At 41.9% G+C, this 15,619-nt stretch overlaps 1 protein-coding gene across 5 annotated transcripts in view; it reads left to right on the top strand.

The window, feature by feature from the left end:
- Positions 1-15,619, top strand: part of RARA (retinoic acid receptor alpha) — a 362,996-nt gene that overhangs the window by 288,639 nt on the left and 58,738 nt on the right. The window lies entirely within an intron of this gene.

The raw sequence follows: 15,619 nt of genomic DNA, 5'->3' as shown, positions 1-15,619 counted from the left end.
GTATCATCGGCAAATATGCCAATTGTTCCCAACTATAAGGCCTCAGGAAGTTCGATTTAAATGAAGAATCAACTTCAAAAAGACATTTTGGTCTAAATTTTCAGATATGTTAGAAATTCAAAATCCTATCAGTTGCCCCAATCCCTAAGGAATACGAGCATTTCATCGAAATAGTAAAATCCTGCTCACGGGCTTCTATACCAGGAGGCTGCAGAACACATTATCTTCAGGGCATTACTCCTGATACAGCTGCTTTGTTGGAGGACTATTACAGGATCCACAATGAAGACTCATTTAGTGGGCAAACCCTTCAGGCATTGCAGAGCATTCTGTCCTCCATTTCTGAAGCCAAGAACAGAGAATAAAGCTGATAGCAGAAGTCAATATGGGCAGGAGTAGTCAGAAGACTTGGAGGCTGTTAAGAGGTTTTGCCAATTGCTTTTCTTGGAGGCTGAGATTGTGTGATTTGCCTTAACATCACCCATTGCTTTTCTATGGCTGAGCAGGAATTCACAGTCATAATTCAGTGCTCAAACCACTTTTACCACATTGGGGAAGTCTATTTCAGATATATAATAGTAGAAGCATCTTGACAATAAGAGTCATTCCAACAGTCTGCCTCGTGATAAATTCTCTAAGGCTGGAAGTAGTTTAAGCAGAAGCTAAATGGTCATCTATCAAGAATCCTGCGAGAGAATTCAAGAATCCCAGCTTAGACATATGAAGAGCCCCATTACATCCCTGTAAGTGTGCACATTGAAAGTAAAGTGAAAATCCCACATTTTACCATTTAGGGCAGGATGGCTGAGAACTACCCGTATTTGGAATAACTCTTAAATCAATAATGTGCTGTGCCTGTGCCAGCTTGTAGGGCCTTTTAGTAGTAAAAATATTTTAGCCAATTTAGTTTGCAAAACATCAAGATAACCTTGTGTTATAGTTGCAGTATTCAGATGAGGCAGACTTCTGTTAAAGCCTAAGAAGCCATAATGGGGAGATGATCCTTGGCTAGATCCTATTTTTCTAAAAGAAATCCTGAAGCTGGTTTAAATCACACACATATCCACTCATGTCTGTTACTAAATACTGAGTGAAAAATCTATATTGGTACTCATATTGTACTTTTCTCTTCCCCTTCAAAAATTATTGTAGCTATAGGACAGTGTTTCTCAACCTGGGGGTCAGGACGCCTGTGGAGGTTGTGAGGGGGTGTCAGAGTGGTCACCAAAGACCATCAGAAAACACAGTATTTTCTGTTGGTCATTGGGGAATCTATGTGGGAAGTTTGGCCCAATTCTATCATTGGTGGGATTCGGAATATTCTTTGGTTATAGGTGAACTATAAAGCCCAGCAACTACAACTCCCAAATGTCAAGGTCTATTTACCCCAAACTCCACCAGTGTTCACATTTGGGCATATTGAGTATTCATGCTAAGTTGGGTCCAGATCCATCATTGTTTGAGTCCACTGTGCTCTCTGGATGTAGGTGAACTACAACTCCAAAACTCAATGTCAATGCCCACCAAACCCTACCAGTATTTTTTGTTGGTCATGGGAGTTCTGTGTCTCAAGTCTGGTTCAATTACATTCTTGGTAGAGTTCAGAATGCTCTTTGATTGTAGATGAACTATAAATCCCAACAACTACAACTCCCAAATGACAAAATCAGTCGTTGTCCCCCAACCCCACCGATATTCAAATTTGACCGTATTGGGTATTTGTGCCAAATTTGGTCCAATGAATGAAAATACATCCTGGAGATCTGGTATTTACATTACGATTCATATCAGTAGCAAAATTATAGTTTAATTATTCATTTAAAACATTTATATTCCGCCCTTCTCACCCCGAAGGGGACTCAGGGCGAAGCACAGCATATACAAGGCAAACATTCAATGTCGGAACACAAATTCACATACTATACGTAAACATTAAAAAACATTTATCAAAATATTAAAATACACCATTTAAAACCATCCTAGTCATCCACATCAAATCTAATAGGCCTAGTCATCTTTCCCATTGCTGCTTTATTGCCCTGTCCCGAAAGTTTGGTCCCACAGCCAAATTTTTACCATCCTTCTAAAGGACAGGAGGGAGGGGGCCGACCTGATCTCATGAGGAAGGGAGTTCCATAGCTGGGGAGCAATCACCGAGAAGGCCCTGTCTCTCATCCCCACCAATCGTACCTGTGACAATGGTGGGATGGAAAGCAGGGCCTCCATGGAGGATCTTAATCTCCGCGATGGTTCATATTTATTTATTTGGGATGCTTCTACCCCGCCCTTCTCAACCCCCTAGGGGGGACTCAGGGTGGCTTACAAAAGGCACAATTCGATGCCTAACAATTACAATTACAACATACAGTGCAATATATAATACACAAATTTACCACATAATGTCACAGTTATAACTAATTAAAATAATCAGACAGTATACGAGCAGCAATAAAAACATCTTATGGTCAGTGTTCACCAAATCCAAGTCCGTAAACCATTTAGATTTGTCATTGTCCTTTCCTACTCTGGTCATTATTGGTTGTCTTTGTCCATCTGCCAGCTTACCCGAACGCCTGGTTCCACATCCAGGTTTTTAGCTTCTTCCTGAAGGAGAGGAGGGATGTTGATGCCCTAATTTCCCCGGGGAGTGCATTCCACAGGCGAGGGGCCACCACCGAGAAGGCCCTGTCCCTCGTCTCCACCAGTCTCGCTTGTGATAAAGGTGGGGCCGAGAGCAGGCCCCCCTCAGCAGATCTTAAACTCCGAGGTGGGATGTAGAAGGAGATATGCTTGGACAGGAACGCTGTGCCAGAACCATAAAGGGTTTTGTAGGTCAAAACCAGCACTTTGAATTGTGCTCGGAACTGGATCGGCAGCCAGTGTAGCTGACATAGCAGGGGGGTGGTATGCTCCCTGTATGACGCTCCGGTGAGTAATCTGGCTGCCGCCCGTTGGACGAATCATAGGGGGAGATGCATTCGGACAACGAACATAATTTTATGGTTGGGGGTCATCACAACATGAGGAACTGTATTAAGGGATCACGGCATTAGGAAGGTTGAGAACCACTGTTATAGGGGATTATTTGGATTGTGGCCTGGGAAAAGGTTTAAATACCCACCACACTACAGCCCTGATTCAAATCCCTTCTTCCTCGTGCTACTTTTAGAAGAAGAAATGTGGGTTTTGGTCAGCAACGCCAAACATAATGCATAGCTTATTAACCGCTTTTATTTCATAGTTATGCACTCTCAGATGGCGGTGACCTAAGTTTCTAGAGATGATCTTAACTTTTCATATCCTTACACATGCATGCACAATTGTACTCCCAGTTTTACAAATGGACAGTGACCTTCAGGAAAGCCAAGCTTCTGAATATTCAGTGCTGGTGGGGCAAATAGGAGGCAGGATGACTTTATCTTCATGCTCTTTTTAAGACTTCTGGTTGCCTTCTTTTGGAAACAGAATGCTACATAAGAAGGACCTTTGATCTGATCCAGCTGTGCTGGTGTTGTGTTCCCAAACGACTTCTGATAACCTGCCATTTAAGATTAAAAGCCATGCTGATAACATTTCTTCATTCTCGTGCAAATTCCACGCTATACCGTATTCAGCCTGCAAATGAAGGACGTGCTGAAAGCTCCCTATAAAATCTGTCTGCAGCTATGCTCAGCAGCTGTGGCACGTATGTCTCAGCACCCTTCTTTTATTTACAAGCAGGCCTGGCAAATATGCAGACAAAATGCTTATTCTTTTCTCCATCCTCCCCCTCCATGTTTGAAGGGGGTCCTTCCTATTCAATCCCCTCCCTCCACCCCAAGCGACACGCCACCACGCATCAAAATCTTGTCAAGTCTGTAGTTTGCCAGTGCTTGCTCTGCGCTGAGGAAGTTCTTAAATTATATAAAAGAGGCGATAAATTATTGACACCTCTCTCTCCGTCACTTTAATGGATCCGCTTGCTCAAATGGGAGCTGTGATTTATTCAGTGTGGAGGCCTCGAGGAAGGGTGGAGGGGAGGAAGGAGAGGAGGATGTTCAAAGGAAACTCCACATGCTTGGGCTTTGCCGGGCATGGAAAAATGGTTCTTAGCATGGCTGTAAGTGCGCAGTCTCCTGCCGTCGTCCCACACAAAATGTCCATTGGATACATGGTGGAGGCCTCCCCAAGACATTTGGGCAGGCCAGGTGTACTCAGGTGCGTTCAAGCTTTCAGTACTGCTGGGAAAGCTGCATTTCGTCTTCCAAGTTCTCATCTGCTTGAATGCTAAGCGGTGGAAGATTTAAATCAGGGGTCCTCAAACTTTTTAAACAGAGGCCCAGGCCACAGTCTCTCAAACTGTTGGAGGACCAGATTATAAATTGAAAAAACATGAATGAATTCCTATGCACACTGCACATATCTGTAGTGCAAAAAACCTTAAAAACAATGCAATAATTAAAATGAAGAACAATTTTAACAAATATAAAATTATTAGTATTTCAATGGGAAATGTGGGCCTACTTTTGGGTGATGAGATAGTTGTTGTTGTTGTTGTTGTTGTTGTTGTGTGCTTTCAAGTCATTCCAGACTTAGGTTGACCCTGAGCGAGGGCCAGGTAAATGACCTTGGAAGGCCGCATCTGGCCCCCGGGCCTTAGTTTGAGGGCCCCTGATTTAAAACATTAAAAGGGGAAGGAGCTCTTCAGACATACCATATATAGGATGTTGTAGGTTTTTTCGGGCTATATGGCCATGGTCTAGAGGCATTCTTTCCTGACGTTTCGCCTGCATCTATGGCAAGCATCCTCACTACCTCTGAGGATGCTTGCCATAGATGCAGGCGAAACGTCAGGAGAGAATGCCTCGAGACCATGGCCATATAGCCCGAAAAAACCCACAACAACCCAGTGATTCCGGCCATGAAAATCTTTGACACATACTATATATACTTACGTACAAGTTTTGTTGGGCTAGTGGACTTATTAACAGAAGACCCTCCCAATAAATGCACATCAGAGTAACATCAGCAGCAACGTGACCCAACACCAGTAGTCAAAAGTGATAAAAAGAACAAAAACACACAGAATAATGTTATATCTTCCTTAGGAGGCTTTTCTTTATAACAAAATAATATGGTTGCACTAATTACAAGAACAAAGTTTCCATGACACAAATGAAGTTCAATCTTCCCACTGGAGCATCACACATGTGGCCTTCTCATAACGAGGCCTACCTCACATTCTGAGGCCTTTACAGTGTGAATGAGGCTTTAGTCTGAGAGAGCTCTCAGTGTGAGAGAAGCCTCTCTGTGTGAGAGATTGCCTCTGTGGGAGAGCCACAGAAGCAATCTCTCACACAGAGAGCCTTCGCTCATACTGAGAGCTCTCTCAGACTGAGGCATAACTCACATTATGAGGCCTACCTCACAGAGTGAGACCATTCTCCCACTGAGGTTTACCTCAGACTGACAGCTACTACACTACAAGCACACCTGTTTATATAGAACTGCAGCTTTTGCTGAGTCATTGCATTGTTTTAACCCTTTCAGTGTTTGACTCACATTTTTGTAATTAAAAATACCTAGTTAATTTTTAATATTTCTGACAAGTTTACCACATGTATAAGTCTAGGGCAGGTTTGGGGGTCAAAATTATGGGTTTTGATATGATCCGTGGATAAGTCAAATGGTCTTTCCATGGGCGGAGAAAGCCACCAATACTATATCAGGGGCTGCAGTTTCCTCACCAGATATTTTTTTAAAAAACAGAAGTGGCATCATGGAAGACAAAGTAGAGAGTGTTTCTGCTTCTTTTCGTCTAAGTTCTTGCCTTTTCCCACTCAACTCAGAGAAGGGAGTGGTTCCTTTTTGGATACGAGTTAAATTACAGTACTGACATTGACCCAAGGATAAGTTGATCCAGTTCTTTTGGGTTGATTTTATGACTAAAATTTCCAGACTTATACATGGGTATATATCTAAACTTACACATGAGTATAAAGGGTCATTAAACTGCGGAATTCACTACCGTAAGATGTAATGGCTTAAATGACTTTGGAAGCAGGATTAAGCAACTTAATGGAAGATAAGGGCTACTAATAGTCATGGTGTCCATATGCTATCTTTGGGTATGAGCTCATAGGGAAAGAATAGCAAGAAAGAACGGTTGTGTATATTCCTGCGTCTGGTTGGTTACTGTGAGAAGCAGGATGTTGGACTAGATAGCCCTCTTATTTCAATCTCTTTATGCTTTTTTCATGAAAATCCAATGAGAAAGCTTTGGAGTCAGGAGTAAAAAGCCTGAGGAGACCACAGTCCTGCATAGCTATCCTTTCAAGAGCTGTATATCAGGGTAGAATCATAGAATCAAAGAGTTGGAAGAGACCTCATGGGCCATCCAGTCCAACCCCCTGCCAAGAAGCAGGAATATTGCATTCAAATCACCCCTGACAGATGGCCATCCAGCCTCTGTTTAAAAGCTTCCAAAGAAGGAGCCTCCACCACACTCCGGGGCAGAGAGTTCCACTGCTGAACGGCTCTCACAGTCAGGAAGTTCTTCCTCATGTTCAGATGGAATCTCCTCTCTTGTAGTTTGAAGCCATTGTTCCGCGTCCTAGTTTCCAGGGAACAATGGCTTCAAACTACAAGAGAGGATATTAGGGTAGGACGAAAGGAAACATTGATGAGACCACACTGATTGTGGATGAGGCCTCGTATTTGAAGACACATAACACACACTCATCTATTCATTCACATCCATTTTTACTACCCAGAAAATATTTCTTCGCAGTCAATGGAGACCTTAATGTTATCTCCAGTATTCCATGTCTCCAGTATGAACTGTAAAGGACCTATCCATGGAACTCAACCTGTTTTCGGGTTAGGGTCCAGAATCCCTTTAAAGTTTTGACAAAAGCTTGGAATGAATTGATAGTTCCACTGTTGTAGAAGCCACCAGCCATCACTGGACAATTACTGAACAAAACAATACTGATTTTCCCCTCCTAATGCTCCCGATTCCAGTAATTGTCCATGTTTTGTCCAGTGGTGTCCAATGATTGTATCCATTCCTGCTGTTAACAAAGAACCGTGAGATTTTCCTGGAATACAGTTGGAAGACACCCGTTTTAAGACGCGCAGCGTTCTTTTCCGTGGAAATGTGCCAACAAACCCTTCAAAGCCAGTATCTTCCATCCTGAATTGCCGTGGGTTTTCCAGTCCGCTGCGTCAACAAACATCTTTCCTGCCTCCTTACCCGAGATGCCCTTTTGCTGGAGTTGTGCTGAGTTGGAAGTGGAAGTCCCGGTTGTGCAAAAGGATGCCGTGTGCTATGTTTCTCTTTCTGCTTCCTCTTCCCAAGAGCGGGAGGAAAAGAGGAATTTGTGGAGGGGGTGCTTAACCCTTTCTGGATCCCCTTTTCCCATACATAAAGCAGACTTGTATATTTGTGGATATGGGATAGAATATAATAGGGTCTAGAAAGATGCAAAAGGGGTTGTGATGCATCTTTCTGCAGCTCTTAATGCCACTTAGTCTTGCATCCAACGAAGTAAGTTTATATCAAACAGTCATGCAAAAATATAAACCAGTTATTATTATTAATTATTAAACTATATTAATTAATAGTGTTGCCACATTCTTTTTAATCTTCCTATTTCCTTTTTTATTTTTCTTAAGAGTGAGTAATGCCTTTCCTTTTTGCCTTTGTAAACAATTTCAACATTCAAGTAACGAACCAAGCACGGTATGCCCTCCATTTTTACAGAGGTTAGGGGCACAAGATCCTTGGAAAACACTTCTTTAGGAATCTCTAGTGGTTGACCTCTGGTGGAATTCAACCACAGGATTGCTCTGGAGGACATAGAGTTCCTAGGGAGAACATAGTAATTGGTCAGACCACATCTTGATTACTGTGTCCAATTCTTGGCACTGCAATTGAAGGGAGATGTCGGCAAGCTGGAATGTGTCCAGAGGAGGGCAACTAAAATGATCAAAAGTCATGAGAACAAGCCCTATGAGGAGCGGCTTAAAGAGCTGGGCATGTTTAGCCTGTAGAAGAGAAGGCTAAGAGGAGACATGATTGTCATGTATAAATATGTGAGGGGAAGTCATAGGGAGGAGGGAACAAGCTTGTTTTCTGCTGCCCTGGAGACTAGGACGCGGAACAATGGCTTCAAACTACAAGAAAGGAGATTCCACCTGAACATGAGGAAGAACTTCCTAATTGTGAGAAGTGTTCAGCAATGGAACTCTCTGCCCCGGAGTGCAGTGGAGGCTCCTTCTTTGGAGGCTGGATGGCCATCTGTTGAGGGTACTTTGAATGCGTCTTTCTTGCTTCTTGGCATGGGGTTGGACTGGATGGCCCAGGAGCTCTCTTCCAACTCTTTGATTCTATATGAAATGTGCAAAAAATAAAATACACAAATATTAAACACACAAAGGTGACGGGCTCACTGTATTTCATCCCATGAAGTACATGAGATTTGGAGTGTACCTGTGAAAGGTTCTTTTTGGACTACCACTCCTATTATTCCTCAACCAGCATAGTAAGTGGCTGAACTAAGAGAGAACAATGAGAGGTTTCGCTTTCACGCATGTACATGTTTTTCTTTTAAAAGAAATCTCTTGTAGTCTTTGAAAAACTCTTTTAACTTGTTTGAGTATTTTAATATTCTAATTACGTATTGATTTTAATCTGGAATTAAGTGATTCATATTGTTTTATTTCTTTGCCACCCTGAAATCTCACACTAAAAATATTTTAATTACTTAATTAATAAACACACCTGGAGGCTTCCATTTGAATAAAAAGATCTATCCTGCTAGATTATAGGTCTTTTTTTTGAGACAGGCCTCTGGAATCAAAGCAAGGTTGCTGCTAGAGGGTTTTTTCGGGGTGTGGTGTGGTGGGAGTGGACCTAGCTGGATGCTTCTTCTTTTAACAGATATGTTTTTAATTGGGTTTAACATCTTAATTGCCTGTACCACCCTGAGTGTCATTTGCTGGGGAAAAGTCAAGGTATATATTCAATAAGCAAATTAGTATTTGAGTAAAATGTGTGAAATTTAGTTCAATTTCACACCTTATTCTAGGTTTTAGTATAGGGTGGCCACAAGCAGCACCCAGTCCTTTTTTTGCACACACCCACATCCGTTTGATGCTAAGAATTTTTTTTTTAATCACATGTGCTTTGTTGGTAAAATTCAGTAGCAAAACACTGGTCGGGAATGAAAATAATGCAGTTTGTTTAAAAACATACTTTTATAAAATACTAGCTGTCCCCTGCCACGCGTTGCTGTGGCCCAGTCTGTTGATCTGGAAAATAAAGTAATGAGAAAGTGTTGGTTTCTAATATATGTAATATCTTTATGCTTGTGAGTAAATAGTATGTCTTGCTGTTTCTTTGTCAGTGTTGATGTGAAGATTGTCTGGTTTGCCCTGGAACATGCCACATATCATTGTCCTTCTTTAGGGGTCCCTTTCAAATCTAGGATACTATATCTCTCTGTGTGTGAATCATATATATCTATCTACATCTATGGCTGGATGGCTCTTTGTCAGAAGGACTTTGATTACATTTTCTTGCCCTGGTGAAGGGAGTTGGACTGGATGGCCTTAAGTATTTTCTCTTGGTCCTGGGGGTTCTCTGTGGGAAGTGTGCCCCAATTCTGTCGTTGGTGGGGTACAGAATGCTCTTTGATTGTAGGTGAACTATAAATCCCAATAACTACAACTCCCAAATATTTATTTATTTATTTATTTGACTTGTATACCGCTACTCCCAATTTGGCTTGGAGCGGTTTACAGCAGTAGATTAAAACCATACAATTAACTTTAAAATACAATAAACACAAGAACAGACATAGTCCTGAGTTATTCACCCATCAAAAGCTTGTTGGAAGAGAAAGGTTTTACAGGCTTTCCGAAAGGCAAGTAGGTCTCGGATAGATCGGGTTTCAACTGGCAAGGCATTCCATAAGTAAAAGGTAAAGGTAAAGGTAAAGGTAGTCCCCTGATATTAAGTCCAGTCATGTCTGACTCTGGGGTGTGGTGCTCATCTCCATTTCTAAGTCGAAGAGCCAGCGTTATCCGTAGACACCTCCAAGGTCATGATGGCCGGCATGACTGCATGGAGCGCCGTTACCTTCCCACCGGAGCGGTACCTATTGATCTACTCACATTTGCATGTTTTCGAACTGCTAGGTTGGCAGAAGCTAGGGCTGACAGCGGTAGCTCACGCCGCTCCCCGGAATCGAACCAGCGACCTTTCGATCAACAAGCTCAGCAGTTCAGTGCTTTAACCCACGGGCTACAATTGAGAAGGCACTCTGCCTAGTAGGGGACAGATGATAAGTCCAGATGTTGGGGACTTCAAGCAAATTTTGGTCTTCGGACTGAAGTAATCTCTGGGGTTGGTAGGGGATAAGTGGGCCCTCAGGTACGCCGGCCCCAGACCATATAAGGCCTTAAAGGTTAATACCAGCACCTTGAAGGTAATATCAAGGCTATTTTCCCCAAACTCTATCTGTGTTAATATTTGGGCATATTGAGTGCTTGTGCCAAGTTTGGTCCAGATCCATCATTGTTTGAGTCCACAGTGCTCTCTGGATGTAGGTGAACTACAACTCTCAAACTCAAGGTCAATGCCCACCAAACCCTTCCAGTATTTTCTGTTGGTCATGGGAGTTCTGTGTGCCAAGTTTGGTTCAATTCCATCATTGATGGAGTTCAGAATGCTCTTTGATTGCAGGTGAACTATAAATCCCAGCAGCTACAACTCCAAAATGACAAAATCATAATTTTTTGAGTGAGGGTCACTCCTTGTGTTGTGAGACATTTTGTTGCCAAATGTGGTGCAATTTCGTTCATTGGTTCTTTTGTTTTTAAGGTACTCATTATGCACAGAGCATTTATATGTATATATATAGATTACATCACATACATCACTGATAATATAGAAAAAAGCACATAAAAATAGAAGGAAAAAAGAAAGAAGAAATAAACAGTGCTATCTAACACAAACCTCGCCCCCATCCTGTTACTAAGAAGATGCCATCTCTACCTATGTCAGTCCCTCACCTTGAAAAGTTGACTTCGTATTTGTCAGGGAAACAGATATGCTTGGAGTTGCAGTTCAGCAACTCATGGGAGGGGGGTTCCTGGTCTAAATGATCTACTCAATTGGATAGTAAATATCATAGTCACTTCATGTCCTTTTAGTTCAACATCAATAGTCATTATCATAGTCAGTGTTGTATTAACGAAAGCTGATCTAATGTCCATAAAAAGTGCTGTTTTATGTCAGTAGTGACCAGTAGCTGTTCCCGGGGCAGCAAAGATGTGTTTTGGATGCTGAATCCAGCCTATCAAATGCAGTTTCTCCATTCCTGCTTTATGTATAAATATAAATTGAATAATAATGAATAAAATATAACAATTATTTAAATAATTTAATCATATAATCATGATGAATTAAAAAAATAACTACAGGTAATTTAAAATCTATTTTGAAGTGACAAACAGGTCAAATTGTAGGCGCCTGCACGATGTAGTGGTTAATATGTTGGACTAGGATTCTGGGTTCAAATTCCTCTTCAGCCATGGAAATCCACCTTTAGCAAGTCACATACTCTCAGCCTCGGAGGAAGGTGATGCTAAACCACTCTTGAATAAATTCTTGCCAAGCAAACTCTGTCATAGAGTCAACTTAGATTGGAGTCAGTTGGCAACAACAGGAGCAGCTAAATTGTATGTATAAACCCCTGCCACATACACAAAAAAGGCAGAAGTTCTGCTTTTAAACTCAGTCTGAAAGGTTGACATTAAACGCAGTCTGAAAGATTGACTTTAAGACTAGCTGAGTCTGACTCTGGGGGGTGGTGCTCACCTCCATTTCTAAGCCAAAGAGCCAGCGCTATCCATGGACACATCCAAGGTTATGTGGCCAGCGTGACTGCATGGAGCGCTGTTACCTTCCAGTTGAAGCGCTACCTATTGATCTCACATTTGAATGTTTTTGAACTGCCAGGTTGGCAAAAGCTGGGGCTAATAATGGGAACTCACCCCATTCTGCGGATTCGAACCGCCGATCTTCCGGTCAGCAAGTTCTGCAGCTTAGCGGTTTAACCCGCTGCACCACCGCAGCCTCATTCTGAAAAGTCACCAAATCTGTGGTTGTTGAATCCAAAAATTAATCCACAAAGCTTTCTGTTGTGTGTCTATTTCATAATATAAAGGGGAAAAATCAACCTGCGCGTAAAAAACATTCTTTGGGGCTTTTTTAGGATTTGATGTGTTGGTTTCCCTATTACCCCCAGTTTTTTGTTTTGTTTTGTTTTTGTTAAAGTCTTTTAAACACTATTTTAGAAAGACAGCTCTATTAAACATTTATTAATAATCATTATTTAATAATAATGCAATACTACTTAATCAGTGCAGTCAACGTTTTAAAAAAATGATAGTTCAGTTTTGTTTCCAAAATGCTTAAGTCAGTTATCGGCTCTCTTTATTATTTTTGAACTGGTGTGAGTCCCTCTACGGAGGTTGAGAAGATCGGGATATAAAAGTTTTAAATAAATAATAAATAATAAACCATTTCCAGACACACACACACACCCTTTTCATTTGTACCCAGCACTGCCAGGTATGGAAATGTATGCAAACACAACACTTTGAGAAATGGCAGAACAAGAGAGATTGCTTTTTGAAAAGCAACAAATGCACACTAGGTCTAAGGCTAGGAGACTTGCCCAGTCAAACATGTCCTTGTCCCAACCCCTTTTTAAAATAAGGAACCTTTTCCTCCCCCACCATTAAATTTCTGTTTCATTCCTTCAGTAATCTGTAAGCCAAGCAACCTCAGGGAAGAATCCCTGTTGAGTCACTTTGTCAAACAAAGGTGTGCTCTATAAACATGAAAGTAAAAGCCTCATTCAAGGCCTCCCAGGATTCTTTGTGTGAGAAATGGGAAAGAACAGCCTCCTCCTCTTGCAGTTTCAGCCTGAGCTTTGTCATTTCGAGGTCAAGCCATACTCTCTTGAGGAAAGGAATGTAGAAACCAGGGTTTATGGGTGGTACTTCTTTTTCAGAGCAGATCCATAAGAATTAGGGCCACCAAAGGCATTTCACTATCAGAGGCAAAGAAGTGGCACCCATACCAATGATGGACTCGTAACAGCATCTTTCTTTGATGTTGACAATAGAACAATATTCTCCACTACACCTGGAGTCTATCCACACTTCACAATTATAGCACTCCAGTACCACTTTAACTGCCATATATTTCCATCCTATTGAGTCCTAGGATTTGTGGTTTGATGAGACACTTAGTTGTCGTGCTCTCTTTCTTTGGAGGAGTAAATAATTCCCTTCCCAAACTGCAAATCCCAAGATTCTGTAGGGTGGAAATATGGCATCAAGATGGTATCGTTGATCATTATGGATACACTCCTGAAGGCAAAAATGTGAGAAAGCACAACTGAAATAACACCCCAGATTCATAACAGCAGCTAATACAACATTTGGGGGATCCCGGAAATGTTAGGCTTCATGCCATAGCATCTGGCTCACCTGATTGTCTTGTTTCACCTGAAACCCTTTGTATGATGGATGCTTTTCCAACCTTGCCTTAATAAAAGTAAAGGTTTTCCCTTGCCATTAAGTCGAGTCATCTCCTACGCTGAAGGGTGATGCTCATCTCCATTTCTAAGCCGGCGTTATCCATAGATGCCTCCAAGTTCATGTGGCCAGCATGACTGCATGGTGTGCCATTACCTTCCAGCCGGAGCGGTACCTATAGATCTACTCACATTTGCATGTTTTCAAACTGCTAGGTTGGCAGAAGCTGGGGCTAACAACAGGAGCTACCCTCCCAAGATGCTATGAGAATCTCTTTCCAGATCCAGAGCTCTATAGCTCTGTCCTTGGTCTCTTTTCAAGTCCCTACGTATTATTTTGTTCAGTATCCTGTTTTATTCCAGCAAGAGCAGCTATTTTTGATGTTGATGTTATTTTATGTTCTTATATGGTTTCAGTAATTGTCATGGTTCTATTTTAAGTTATGCTAATTTAACCTATGTACTATTGTTTTAACTGTTACTTGCTGTAAGGCTCCCTGATTCTCTTCCGGGAGAGGGGGCAGGATATAAATAATATTTGATCATACGTTGGATGTATCGGCGAATAATGTGTGCAGATCCGAGTAGGGTAGCCTTTTGCAGTTGACAGATGGTAATTTTGTCAGCGCCGATTGTTTTCAAGTGCAGGCCAAGGTCTTTAGGCACTACACCCAGTGTGCCAATCACCACTGGGATCACCTTTACTGGCTTGTGCCAGTCTTTGCAGTTTGATTTTTAAATCCTCGTATTGTGTCAGCTTTTCCAATTTTTTCTCTTCATTATTCACAATTTTTAAATTTTCGCATGCTTCCTATCAACCTGCAACAAATAAAACCAAAGGGCACCATTTTGCATAGATTTTTCTTTAAATAAGTCTGTTCGTGTGTATAACGGAGTTAGCATGTAAGCAATACTTACAAATTTTCCCATTCTCAGAAAGAAGGAGAATCATTGTGTCAAAAATGTGTCAACGGCTGTGGAATTTTTCAACCCAGTTTGAGGATAAAGGCTAGTTGGGTTTTTTTTTCTGTTCACCAAAATGAGCAAAATAGAGAAGTTCCAACATAAAAAAACATGGGTGAAGTCCCCAGATGCCAGAATAAAATAAAATCATGGGGAAATGCAGGAAAACTTACACCTTTGCACTAGAGAAATGTTTTGAGCTAAGCAAGATTGATAATTCTTTTACGAGAGTAGATCGTAGTCTCTGTCCATGTTCGCCTCTTCTGTGAGTTGTATGTTACAAAGCACACACAAAGTAGTATGAACATAAGACAGGGTGAGACTGTCTTTATACTAACCAGGCTTTTCTGGCAGAGGGAGATAATAGACCCCACCCGAATCCTCCCTCCAGCACCCCTCTTGACTCATCCACCATGACCCCCTCTCCCCTCTCGCTTGTCCATTGTCGAGTGCATACTAGCCCTCTCTGGCCCCACAATGGGTTCCTTTGTGCAGTTGGCAGCCTGCGTCTTTTTTCAAGTGCCCTTTTTAATGCATCCCTTCCCCTCCTCCTGGCCTCTGGGCTGCTTCCCGGATTACCTCCACCTTCCATATCTCAATCTAGCCCAGGCTGCTTTGCAGGAGGGCAGCTCAGTTAGAAGAGTTCACTTCCGTGCTGTACCTGCGCAGCGTGGAGACAAGAGAGAGGTTTCTTCTTCTCTGGTAACAGGAGAAATTGGGGTCACCCGAAGAAAGTGCAGGGTATTATATCCAAGGACTGTCAAAAGGAAGTCTTCCTTCACACAATGCATAATTAACTGGCAGCTTTCACTGCTGAGAAAGAGGCTGTGAGGGATGCTGTTCCGAGTCAACTCCCCGTTGTAACTAACGTTAACTATGCTACTTCTTTTTCTTTTTGCGCAATGAATCTTCTCCCTATCTGTTCCACTTGCTCTGGATCCTTCTCTGCCTGTGTGTTATATTTCAGAAAAGCTTACCCGTATCACTTTGCAGGAGTTTCAGCTAGCTTTGTTTTAGTTAAGGAAAATGTTTTAGGCCATGGCTACTCCAGTGGTGGTCCA

This window comes from Anolis sagrei, chromosome 6 (assembly GCF_037176765.1).
Source record: "Anolis sagrei isolate rAnoSag1 chromosome 6, rAnoSag1.mat, whole genome shotgun sequence".
Taxonomy (NCBI): domain Eukaryota; kingdom Metazoa; phylum Chordata; class Lepidosauria; order Squamata; family Dactyloidae; genus Anolis; species Anolis sagrei.
The sequence above is the reverse complement of the archived record's forward strand: the minus strand, read 5'-3'. Positions and strand labels throughout refer to the sequence as shown.